Genomic DNA, 12,072 nt, shown 5'->3' with positions numbered 1-12,072 from the left:
AATTTGAAGCTTAAAATATATAAATCGATAATCATCCCTGTTGTTCTGTATGGTTGCGAAACATGGTCGCTTACACTGAGGGAAGAACATAGACTGAAAGTATTTGAGAACAAGATCGTGAGACGAATATTCGGACCCAAGAGGAATGGGAATGGCGGAAACTTCATAACGAGGAACTACATAATTTATACGGTCTACCCAACATTGTTAGGGTCGTCAAGTCTAGGAGGCTTAGGTGGGCAGATCATGTAGCTAGAATGGTAGAAAGTAGAAACGCTTTCAAAATCTTAACTTGAAGACCAATCGGAAAACGATCATTAGGAAGACCTAGGCGCAGATGGGAGGACAATATTAAGGTGGATCTCGCAGAGATTGGAATACAAAGTAGAAACTGGATGCAGTTAGCTAAGGATAGAAGTCAGTGGAGAGCTTTTGTGAACTGTCCAAGTTTGGTTGAAATTGCTTCAGGTGTTCCAGAATTATGCTGGAACAAACATACATCCATTTTTATAAGACAAAGCATCTAGCTCTTCTCCCTCATAGTTTTCTTAGTTTTTATTTTCTTGTATTAGGAAAACATCTTTTCAACGAAAACATGTGGTTCGGAGCTCACATACGTAGTCGGTCCCGTAACTAGCTGATAGCAAATAGTTTTTCATAACGTAGGTTTTGCATAATGCTATACCATAAATATGTAATTTTTGTAGATAGCATGGCACAAAAATTAATTCAATTATACCATGATACCTTTTTTAATACACAAAATGAAAACTTTCCTTAATGTCAAATGTATTTTGCGTTAATATAAAGAAGAAATAAAAGTATGATAGATCTGAACTGCGGAAGATTGTAAATACAATGTAATATATTTGTAATAACTGTATTTAATATTTGTAAAAGCAGTGGAAAAATATACAATCAATCTAGCTTTCAACATAAAGTAATAATGAAATGCCATATCAATAGAATGTTAATCCTCTCAAATTTCTTTAATTTAAAGGAAACCTATAATTTTAGTTTCTACCGTAATTTTTTCTATCGGAGCTTTACATAATAGCGGATTCTTACTCTTATAAGTTAGGCTACCTGTTCATAAGATCAATAAAATAAACAAACAAAAAATACCTTATTATGTTTAAAGATGTTGGTTAATGCAATATAAATTTGGTATAAATTTTCATAGATTAGAATATACATTATTACAATTAATTTACAGCATATTATGTTTAAAGATGTTGGTTAATGCAATATAAATTTCGTATAAATTTTCATAGATTAGAATATACATTATTACAATTAATTTACAGCATATTATGTTTAAAGATGTTGGTTAATGCAATATAAATTTCGTATAAATTTTCATAGATTAGAATATACATTATTACAATTAATTTACAAAAACTAAAAAAAAAAAATACACTTTACCTCAAATCCAATACTATCATTGTACAACATTTTAATACTTTTCTGAACACGGTACTCGCGGTTATAGAACAACCTTTATTTCGTCGGACTCTGATGTATAAAATCGGTTCTTCGATCCCGACTCGTGAGAGGATAGTTATGTTCGCGACAATTTTCAAAAGAATAAATGATTTAAAAATTAGAAATAATATCCTATATATTTGATGGAAATAATATCCATTAAACCTGATTGTATGTGTAAATTATTTCTACTACAAAATGTTACTTTTGAAAATTCTTTTATCCTTTCATAGCGTTTTCAGTCTGGTTAGTTTTACTAGGACATATGTAAAAGGCAGAATGGAAATGTACATACAAACTACAAATTAAAATAAAAAGTACTTATCATGATGAAACATAAGGAAATGTTATACAAATAACATAATAACAATATATATTACGCATATTTAATACGTAACACTAGAAAACTAAGAAAATGTTATGCTGTACAAACAACATTTTAAATACGAAATATTATGAAACTTAAGAAATATATTAATTGAAATATTATATTGAAATAATGTATTAACACTATGAAATCAAAGGGAATGTTATTTGAATAATATACAGATACATCTATGCAGTGATAATGACACTGGTAACTATGCCCTTCTCAATAGCTTAAATTTACCGTACCTTTGAAAATAAGAAAAAACAGATACAGAGACCGACAGAAGTATTGGAATAATATAATTAATACTTTATTTACATTGTATGAATTATAAACAACATACATCATATTTGCTTAGTAGTGTTGAATTTGTAAACATATAAACGTTACCATTATGTGTCTCCGAAACTATATTTAAAATATCATAATGCATGTATTTAGCACACAATATATAGAGTCTACTATATTTCTCCTGCGGTCTCACTTATAGGACGACATAACGTCTCCAAACGAGTAGACACATGACTGGATGCATGTTTTATGCCCCCACCACACAGTCGTTAATTTCATACTGTGTCTCGCAACAGCAGCTCGCAATTGTAGTGTAAAGCTAAGCATTCACAAGTGACATGGGGTGTAAAGGTAAGGAGACAACAGTCGAAGAGAGAAATGTTGTAATTAATCTGTACAAACAACACAAACCCCTCTCCGAAATTGATAGTACAGTCAACAGAAGCAAAATCATGGTGTTCTCCATCATTCAGCGCTTCAAACAGACTAATAGTGTTGTGAATAAGCCGAGATACGCCGCTCCTTCTAAATTTACTACTAGATTATTCCACCAAAGTAGTGGCTCTTCCTCCAAATCTGCATCTCTAAGGCTTAGGTACAGGTTCAATTATTCTATGTGACTGCCTTCTTTATCCTGTCACCAAATGTCCTTCGTTCTAGGCAACTGTCTACTCTTTTAGTACCAACATTCCCTCGATTATCTTTTTTAGGATTTCCTGCTGGAATAAGTCTCAACTTATACAGTACTCTACCTTTTGTTATCTCAATGTTTTTACCCAAATTATCTTCTTTAAACCTGAGATCTAAGAAAGCACAAATTTTCTACAGAATTCTGCTTCTTTCATCCTTCTCGAATCACAATTTCAGAAGAGACAAAATTTCCATTTTCATGCTTCTTTCATCTTCTTTGAGGCTGCTTCTAAGATCTGTTCACTATCTCTCTCTTCAGTCAAAAAGTCATAGAATGAAAGATGTGTTTCCTGCGTACTTGCTTCATCTTGTTATGATATATCGTCTATCAGTTGAGATTCTTCGCCTTGAAAATCTTTTGAAATTTGTTCATATGATGGTCATATGTCCGACGCTGTAACAGATGTTTCTGCTGACATACTGTCACAAAGCATTTGTAAGGACGATAATAGTTAATAATTCTAATTAATAATCATAGTTAATAATTCTGTTTCTTCGTTCTGAAGCAGGGCCGGCGCGAGAGGGGGTCGGGCCGTGCCAGCGCCCAGGGCGGCAAGTCTGATGGGCGGCAAAATTTGAAAAAAGAAAAGAACACAAGGCCGGCAAAATTTGAGAAAGAAAACAATAAAGGGGCGGCATGTGAAAGAACCGCCCAGGGCGGCAAAACTTCTAGCGCCGGCCCTGTTCTGAAGGATGAGATTTTTATATATTGTTTGAGACAGAACTTTTGCTATTTCTTCTTGGCGTGTTAAAACTACCAGCATCAAAAGGAAAGTAAACAATCATCTTGTTGGCGTGCATGACGGAAGTATTTTACGCAGAAGGCCTAATGCATCTTACTCTTCTTGCAGCACATGTCTCATTTTCCTGCTTTGACTCATAATTTGTCTGTTTCCGAAGGTCCCTGTAGCTCAAGGGCTTTGTTTACTCTAATATTCAAAGTATGGCCGAAACAACTCAAATTTTGGAAATCGCTCAAGTCAACAATGGCCTTTACAATATTGACACTACTGTTGTTACACAACGAACATTTTCAGTTGGTATTTCCCACATATCTATACTAAAATATAAAGCCTCTAACAGATTTGATTTCGGAAAATCGGAATTCCGGAACTTCATCGCAAATATCGGAAGTTCGGAATTCCGGAATCTCGAAACAAGATCTGAAATTTCGGAAGATCGGAATTCCGAGATTCCGAAAAACGGAATTCCGAAAAATTCCGGAATTATCGACATTCCGAATTCCGGAATTGAAATCTCAATTCCGAACACCCCTAGTCAGGAGTCCAATATTCTAGGCCTCGTGCCCATTCGAGGCGCTTCTTTGCCATGATTAGAGTAGACTCTAATTTTTGTTTTCTTTCTTGACCGTGTGCTTTTATTCCCTCGGCACAAAGAATCCTTCGAACACTTTCAGGCTAAATTTCTGCGCCATACTCAGCCAGTTTTATGCTTAACTCTATTAGAAGTTGCAATTGTGTTTCCCAGAGCCAATCTTTTTAGTTTTCTGATACCTCTTAGCGATAGCTTTGGTTTTCGCCCACACTTTCTAACCCTATTTTGGCTCTTGTTCATTCCAATAGACATTTTACTCACAGATTTTTGTTCTATCCCAACTCTACTAGCAATGTATTGCTGTGTATATCTTCCTTCCCCCGGAAGTATTTTGTTAACTTCCACTTTACGGGGAGAAAGGTCCTTTGCTTTTCCCATTATGCTGCGATTACAGGACTTTATAGAATAAAAGATTGATAAACGAAACACGTCACGATCATTTTAAACTGGCCCATTCGAACTTTTGAACGCTTTGAATGTCGTTAACATCTTACGACAGCAACCACAACACTTCAGACTGTAACTTGTTGATAGGAACCACAATAGCTATCTACAACTGAAACACTACTTTCAGAATTCCCCCCCCCCCTCCTTCACTAAAACCATCTGCTGTTCAACGGTGATATCACCACTTCAACTGTACAGTAAACAAATTAAGGATCCTATATTGGTGGTTTAACCCTTAAATTAAATGTTCTAGAACTCTTGAGATTCGGACTCCTACATCAACTTTGCATTTTTCGAGCGTGAGTCTAATAAGTTGAACATGTCTGTATACCGTGATTCTAGTTATCATTATAACTATAATAATATATGTATATAGTAATAATAACACAAACTTAACTTACTATATTGATTATAGCACCAGTTGTTAAGTGATTTGAATGAAACCACTGGTAGATAGTATGTCTTTTTTACACCCCTCTGAGGAATTTGCAACGATACAGAAGTTCCATTTTCCTTGTTAAAACAAACAGTGCTTTTATATCAATTAACATGGAACTAGGTGAATGTTTGAAGTGTGCTGAACAGAACGCTCTGAAAATTTCAATTATTAATGTGCTGTAATATATTATATAATCCCATTGCTTGTCTAAACTACCTTTATCCAGGTTTAATTTTGGGTCCTTTGTCCTGATGAAGAATGATTCGTATAGGTATACTAGTGTAAGCAAAGAAGTTATGTACAAAATATTGATGTGGTTAATGGAAAGCTTAGATTCACTTTGGTGTTTTGATAATCCTGAAACTACGTGAATCTTAAGAGCCTCTGAGATTGTTCTTTTATTCTAGCTCCAATGTTTGTCTTCGTCATGCCTATGTAGGTCTGGTCACAAGTGCCTACATACCAGCTCGTAAAATGGTACGTAGAACCAATAATATATGAATAAATAAATAAATAAATAAATAAGGCTGTATTTATGATGTCCCGTCCCGCTCAGAGTAAAGTGTGGCTGTCCGAAGACAAGGAGACTTGTGGCCGTTCGAAAATCCAGATCAGTGGAGAAGATAATAGCCAAATTTCTTAATGTCAGAGAAGTTTTAGTGCTAGCTGTGTCAGAAATACAGAAAGGAGTCATAGGAAGCTGCGCCCAAACTCAAGTATATATAGTTTCTTCTCCACGGTAATCATCGAATATTTGGCCAGCAATGGTATAAAAATGTAACAGCACTTTCGCTGCAGTCCGGACTTCGCTCCTTGTGACTTGCGATGATGAGTGTGTCTAGATCTTTGACGAAACATGGCAGGATTTGTTTGAACATTGGTTTTGAAACTGTAGAAATGTATAATGTGTGGTGGAAATAATTTAGAAAAAACGTACAAAAAATACGGTCGAATTCTCTAGTCCTCCCTGTACATAACACTATTAAAAATAAATAAATAAATAAATAAAAAAAAAAAAAAAACAGAAAAGTATTTGATGAATATATTATATCATTTACCTTTTATTTTGAACTTCAAAGATGGTAGTCCACTTGTTCGGAAAGTGAAGGATCAGAAGCGAAGGGGGATTTTAAATATTCATTGGTCAAATACTTTCTATATTTCGGTATGAAGAAAATTTCCATTTTAAAGAAGACTGTTTCAGAAAGATAGGTTGAAAATGCTATCAGATAAGATATTCAGTTGCTAAACATGGGTACATTTCGTCATGACGAAGGGATCAGAAATTATTTTCAGATGCTCTTCTCTTCCTGAAGGTATCAGTTTATAGTTGCAGTATTTCGTTCTTTACATCCGATACACTCAAATTTAATACCTGAAAACAGACCGAAAATTTCTTCAATGTCATCAAAGCCTAATGTACGTTCAAACCTTTTCACATATTGAATTCCTTCTTTTGGTACTTCTATTGGTGAAAAAGATTGTCTACTTCGGTGGAAGATTCATCGTATGTGTAATTACAACTGGAAGAGCTGTTAACGAAGGCTCTAATTAAGTGAAAATTTTCAAACTGCTTTTCTAGGTCTTTGGAATAGAATATTTGAATTTTGAAGTTGGAAATGAAGAAAACTTGATTTGGATTGGAAAGCATTTATGCAGATATTTATGTCGGATACGTTTTTTATTTCTGCCCTGAAGCTCACGATTAAAAACATTACAATGAAAGGTTAAGTTTGTTTAAAATGGTTTCAAACATCATCGTGCAACTGAGGGTAGCGTTCCACATATGAGTAAAATGTCTATATCTGGGCAAAAAGACTGGACTCTTTCTAAAAATCACTCATGACTAATCCATTTGATGGCATGATGCAGGGGTAATTAATTCGTAGTATTCAGCGTTATTTTCTTCTGACAAAAGGAAAACTCGTCATTTCAGATTCCTCGTGCGAACTATACTTGCTGTCTTGGTAGCAATGTCCTGTCATACTGAAAACATTTATGCAAAGTACATTCTGATGAATAATACAACGGACTGTTCCATAGTTTTGAAAATTAGTGCTTTTGCTACATAACGCACAAAACCCAACCAACAAATATTGGTTTTCTATCAGTAGCTATGCACAGAAGTTTTAAAAGGGGAAGATTTATTTGGTTTGGTATGTTTAAAACAATTCGTGAATATCTATTTACTTCCTTGTAGCACTCTTCATAGAAATGAAACTGAACAATTCCTCTTTGGGGGCCCATGTTAGGGAATACCATTGTTATAAATATGACTAACAGAAAAGTATCCACAATATCATTTGATTAACCGAATTGCAAAGAAAAATAATAACAATTATCGATGTTGTCACCGAGAACTTTTACACGCCTTTTTATTGACTATCTCAAAAGGGTCATAGTTTTAAAAGCTTGTGTTATTTGCATTTTGTTACTGAAACTGCAAAATAAAGTATTTTAAAACTTCTATGAAAGCTTCTTTCAACATTTCGCCATCTTTAAGAGCTTTCTTACAATTCAGTAATCCGATATTATGCTTCTGTTGGACTCAAGATAGTGGAAAGCTACTTTTTACTCATCTAATGTAGTTGTCAAGTTTCATTTCCCTTAATTCATTTTCAAGAGGCAAATCGAAGTTATAGGTCATTTCTTCTTATGCAAAGTGGCATAATGCGTTTCTTTGTCACAATACAAGCATTTCACAACTAACACAAGTATTTCTCTTTTAGCAAATAAATCTTGTTCCGATTCTTTATGGAAATACAAGGTGAGTCGATTTAGACATCCTTTTATTTTGTAACCTAGGAAAATATGAAATCTGTTAATATGAGATGTGATAGAGGGCGACACAACTTGTATGGTACATGGCGACCATGGCCGCCATCATGAATACAAGTTCGAATTTTTAAAAGGGAGGGGTGGGATGCTGAATGTGAAGTAACACCGGCTTGAGCTCAGGAATCCAAAGGTGTAATTGTTTCTTTCATATCTTGTATAGTTTGGACATTATGAACAATGAAAATCTGAAAAGTCTCATTGTTACTGACATGAATTTCTTATTGTTGCAAGTGATATAAAATGTCTCTGACAAAGAAATAGAAGCCAGAAATCATCTTAATATCTGGGAAACTCAAGTCGCAAGCGTAGCACTCGTCGTCTTTGACGGAAAGAGGTACTAGCCAATCCTGCATTACACGAATATTGTTTACCAACCACTAGCATCCTTATAACCTGCACATACAACATAGACTAAATAAGGATACCCGAGATCACCGGGTAAAGTGGGCTACGAACCAACATGAATTGGATCCCTTGTTTACACGTGGCATAGTGTTCACCTACACGTATTTCTGTTTGAATGGGGAGGTCAATCAGCATAATGTCAGTATTGGTATGACATTAATTTGAACTTGGTTGATTCGAGTAAGGAACATAGTTCTTCAAAGGTATTGCCGTGGTCTGGCAATATGGAAAACCCGCATCATTGGTCCCGTTTCTATTAACACTACTCGAACGAAGCAACAGTACCTAAAGCTCTTGCAGGAACTGTATTATTTCCTTCTGCGCCCAGATGGCATCTTTCCTTCTTACTTTTAACGCCATAGAACCCTCCTGACTACAGTGTTGATGTGCATCAATTGCTCGATGCACAACTCCCAGAAAAGTCGGTCGCTGTGGCCTCATGCAATGGAATCTCACACCCTTTGAATTCTGTGTAGCGTCATCTGAAGCAAAAGCTGTATGCTGAGAAAGCCCGCTATATAAGGCACTTACATGAACGCATTCAGCGCGACACCACATTTCACCGGACATTCTCTTGCGTATGTAGTCGGAGTAGATACGGCGACTACGGTTGTTCATTAGATGGGATGGCCACAATATAGAACACGTGCCGTAGCATGCCGTTCGTGCTCATAACGTGCAAATTATATAAGAAATGTAAGAAATAATTACACCTTTGAATTCCTGAGCTCACGCCGGTGTTACTTGATACGCGACAGTAGCCCCCGTCCTATTTGAAATTTCGAATTTGAATTTAAGATGGCAACCATGGTCGCCATGTAGTCTATAAGTTGCGGGATCTTCTACTACCATCTCCCATTAACAGATTTCACATTTTGCTCTCAGGTTTCGAAGACTTTTCATTTACTTTGTAGTAAGTTTTCAGCCTTTTATTGGGAATAATTTTATTTAGATTGAAACACACTTAACAAACACTACGTAAATTACACCCACTTCTTCAACAATGTTAAAAAAAACAAACAAAAAAAAAAAAAAAAAAAAAAACCGAAATATTACCAGAACATGGAAAGACACAGTTCTCGTCAACCATTGAAAGATTGGATTACATTCCCGCTCTTAAAAAGTATTGCATTTCAGTACAGACACAGTCAGTTGAGGAAGATATAACAAATCCAGGAACACAATTCTTCCGTTTGTTTCTATCGATGTTTATTATTTTGCGATTGATGGGTAAGATTTCTTTCTAGATATCATTTTTCTAAGAAAAAGGTTCCGTAATCTACCCGATACTAAGCGGCGGAAGATTGTTTGACCAGCCCTGATGTCAGTAGAATCTATTATATTTTTCAGTGTCCGTATAATTTCGGCTGCAATATTAGTTATGGCCAACAGACAAAAGGATACATTGTTGAAGGGGCAGTTGTAAGCATTAGGGATGCCTATAGTTACTTTTACGGGAATAATTTTGGAAACTTTTATATCCTCTCGTCCTACCTTCGCATTGAAATCCCCTAATAGAATTTTGATATGGTATCGCGGGAGTTGGTCAAATATCCGTTCCACTTCTTCGTAGAAACCGTCTTTTATATTGTCATCCTTATCTTCTGTTGGGGCATGTACATTTAAAACAATAATATCACACCACCAACCCTTAAGAGTAATAAAAGAAAGTGTGTCGGCAACAAATTCAACCCGCTTAATTGCTGGTAATATTCGTTTGTGAACGAAAAATCCTTTTCCTAATTGATTGTTTTTATTTCCTTCCCTGTAAAAGAACTTAAAATTTCCGGAATTAACAGATCCATTTCCTTCCCACCTAACTTCCTTAACTGCTACTAGGTCCATCCTGTATTTCTCTCACTCACTCGTTACGGATTTTAACGCGCCTACCCTATAAAGACTCTTAATATTCCATGTTCCGAATCTCGTCGATTTTCTTTTGCTGAGGTCGTGCCAAGTTATCAGTCCTTGTCCGAGGCTTTTGTGAATGTTCTGAACAAGTGCTTTTTTTTTTTTTTTTTTTTTTTTTTTTTTTTTTTTTTTTTTTTACAGGATGAGGTTGTTAGCCTTACTCGAACCCCTAGCGCCTGCTTATTCAGTATATTCGCAGCTAACCTCTATATCTAGAGGCCTTCTCCTCGATCCGCAGTCTGAGGACACGCCATGCCGTGGTGACAGAAACCCACGTTACACGGCTCGAGAACAATTATAGACAATAAAATGTTAATAAACGAGGATTACGAAAGGCTCCACTGAGATCCGAACGAAACAATTGTGTTTGCATTTGATATGTTACAATTAGACGAATCCCAAAGTTATACGTGCCACCGGATGGGATATCGTGAGTTACAACATATTTTGGAATGTAAAAGCTATTAGCTGGCAGAATAGTTTAAACCGGGACATTTGTTCGGAAACGGTTGGGTAAATGGACAACTCGGCGAACACGTATCCTTTCGTTTTCAAGGGCACGCTTTTTGGGATAAAAAGTTTGCCCCAGGGTGACCCGCATGGTCTAAGACGGGGTCCAACTCAAACGTTTAAAATGGCAAGGGGGGAGGAGTTAGTTAGCACATCGTTTGAAAATTGCTGTGAAATGAAAGAAAATGGAGGAAGTCTCAACCATCTACGACAATCCTGTGTAAAATGGCGGTCGATCAAATGTAAACAAAAACTTACTTGAAAAATTCATGTCCACCCCTATAAATCGGAAACGGTGGGGCAAATGTGAAAACAGGAAAGAACAAGTGGCATTATTTTCAAAGCAAAACGTTTTAAATTAAAACGTCCTGTCCCAGGGCCTCCACAGGGGTCCAACTCAAAAGTTTCAAATGGCAAGACGGGTTAAGTAGCACATCGTTTGAAAGCTGTTGTTAAATGAAAGAAGATGGGATAAGTCTCGACTCTCTACAACAACCCTGTGCAAAACGGCGGCTAGTCAAACTATAAACAAAAGCTTAATTGAAAAGTCTATGGCCACCTTGAATCCAATATGGTCGCTTAAAACCTATGTCGAAAGGAGAGACATACCAAACTGCTGAAGCTAGGAACACCAAATTTGGCATGAATATTGATCAACAGGTGACAAAAAGATGCGAAATGTTCAAAAACGCGACATCTTGAGTTCAAAATGCCACACTATGTATCGAACACGTGTCCAGCTCAAACCACTGGAGTTGGAGAAGCAAAATGTGGTATTTACGTTTATGGTCAATAGTAGATATGCTCAAAATATCAAAGACGTATCATCTGTAATCCAATATGGCTGCCAGCATGGAAAATGAGTTTGTATATAAATATGCTATTTCTTGAAATATTGTGACCAAACCAACGAATGGCATACAAATGTAACCATCACGAATATGTTACAATAGAGCCCTCAACCTGACTGATCCATCAAGACTGTGCTACTTAACCTCTCTTGTCATTTGAAGCTTTTGAGTTGAACCCCACCTTGGACCTTGTGGAGGATCTAGGACAAGACGTTTCTTAACTTAAATCGCTGTACTTTGAAAATAATGCCACGTCCTTTCCTGTTTTTACATTTGTCCAACCGTTTCCGATTTATACTTGCTCGATCTCTTGGTCACTTCTCCCACTACACGGACGTGTTTCGTTTAATTTGCCTTGCTGTTGTATTTACCTTACAAACACTGATGATCAGTCTTTATTGATCAGCCTACGTAGATTCTAAATTTCTGACGTCATGGCCTTCAAACTTGCTTAATCTATTGTCCCACTTGTTCCACTATACAGACGTATTTCGTTTTCT

Source organism: Thermobia domestica, chromosome 16, assembly GCF_964235325.1.
Source record: "Thermobia domestica chromosome 16, izTheDome1.hap1.1, whole genome shotgun sequence".
Classification (NCBI taxonomy): Eukaryota; Metazoa; Arthropoda; class Insecta; order Zygentoma; family Lepismatidae; genus Thermobia; species Thermobia domestica.
The sequence above is the reverse complement of the archived record's forward strand: the minus strand, read 5'-3'. Positions refer to the sequence as shown.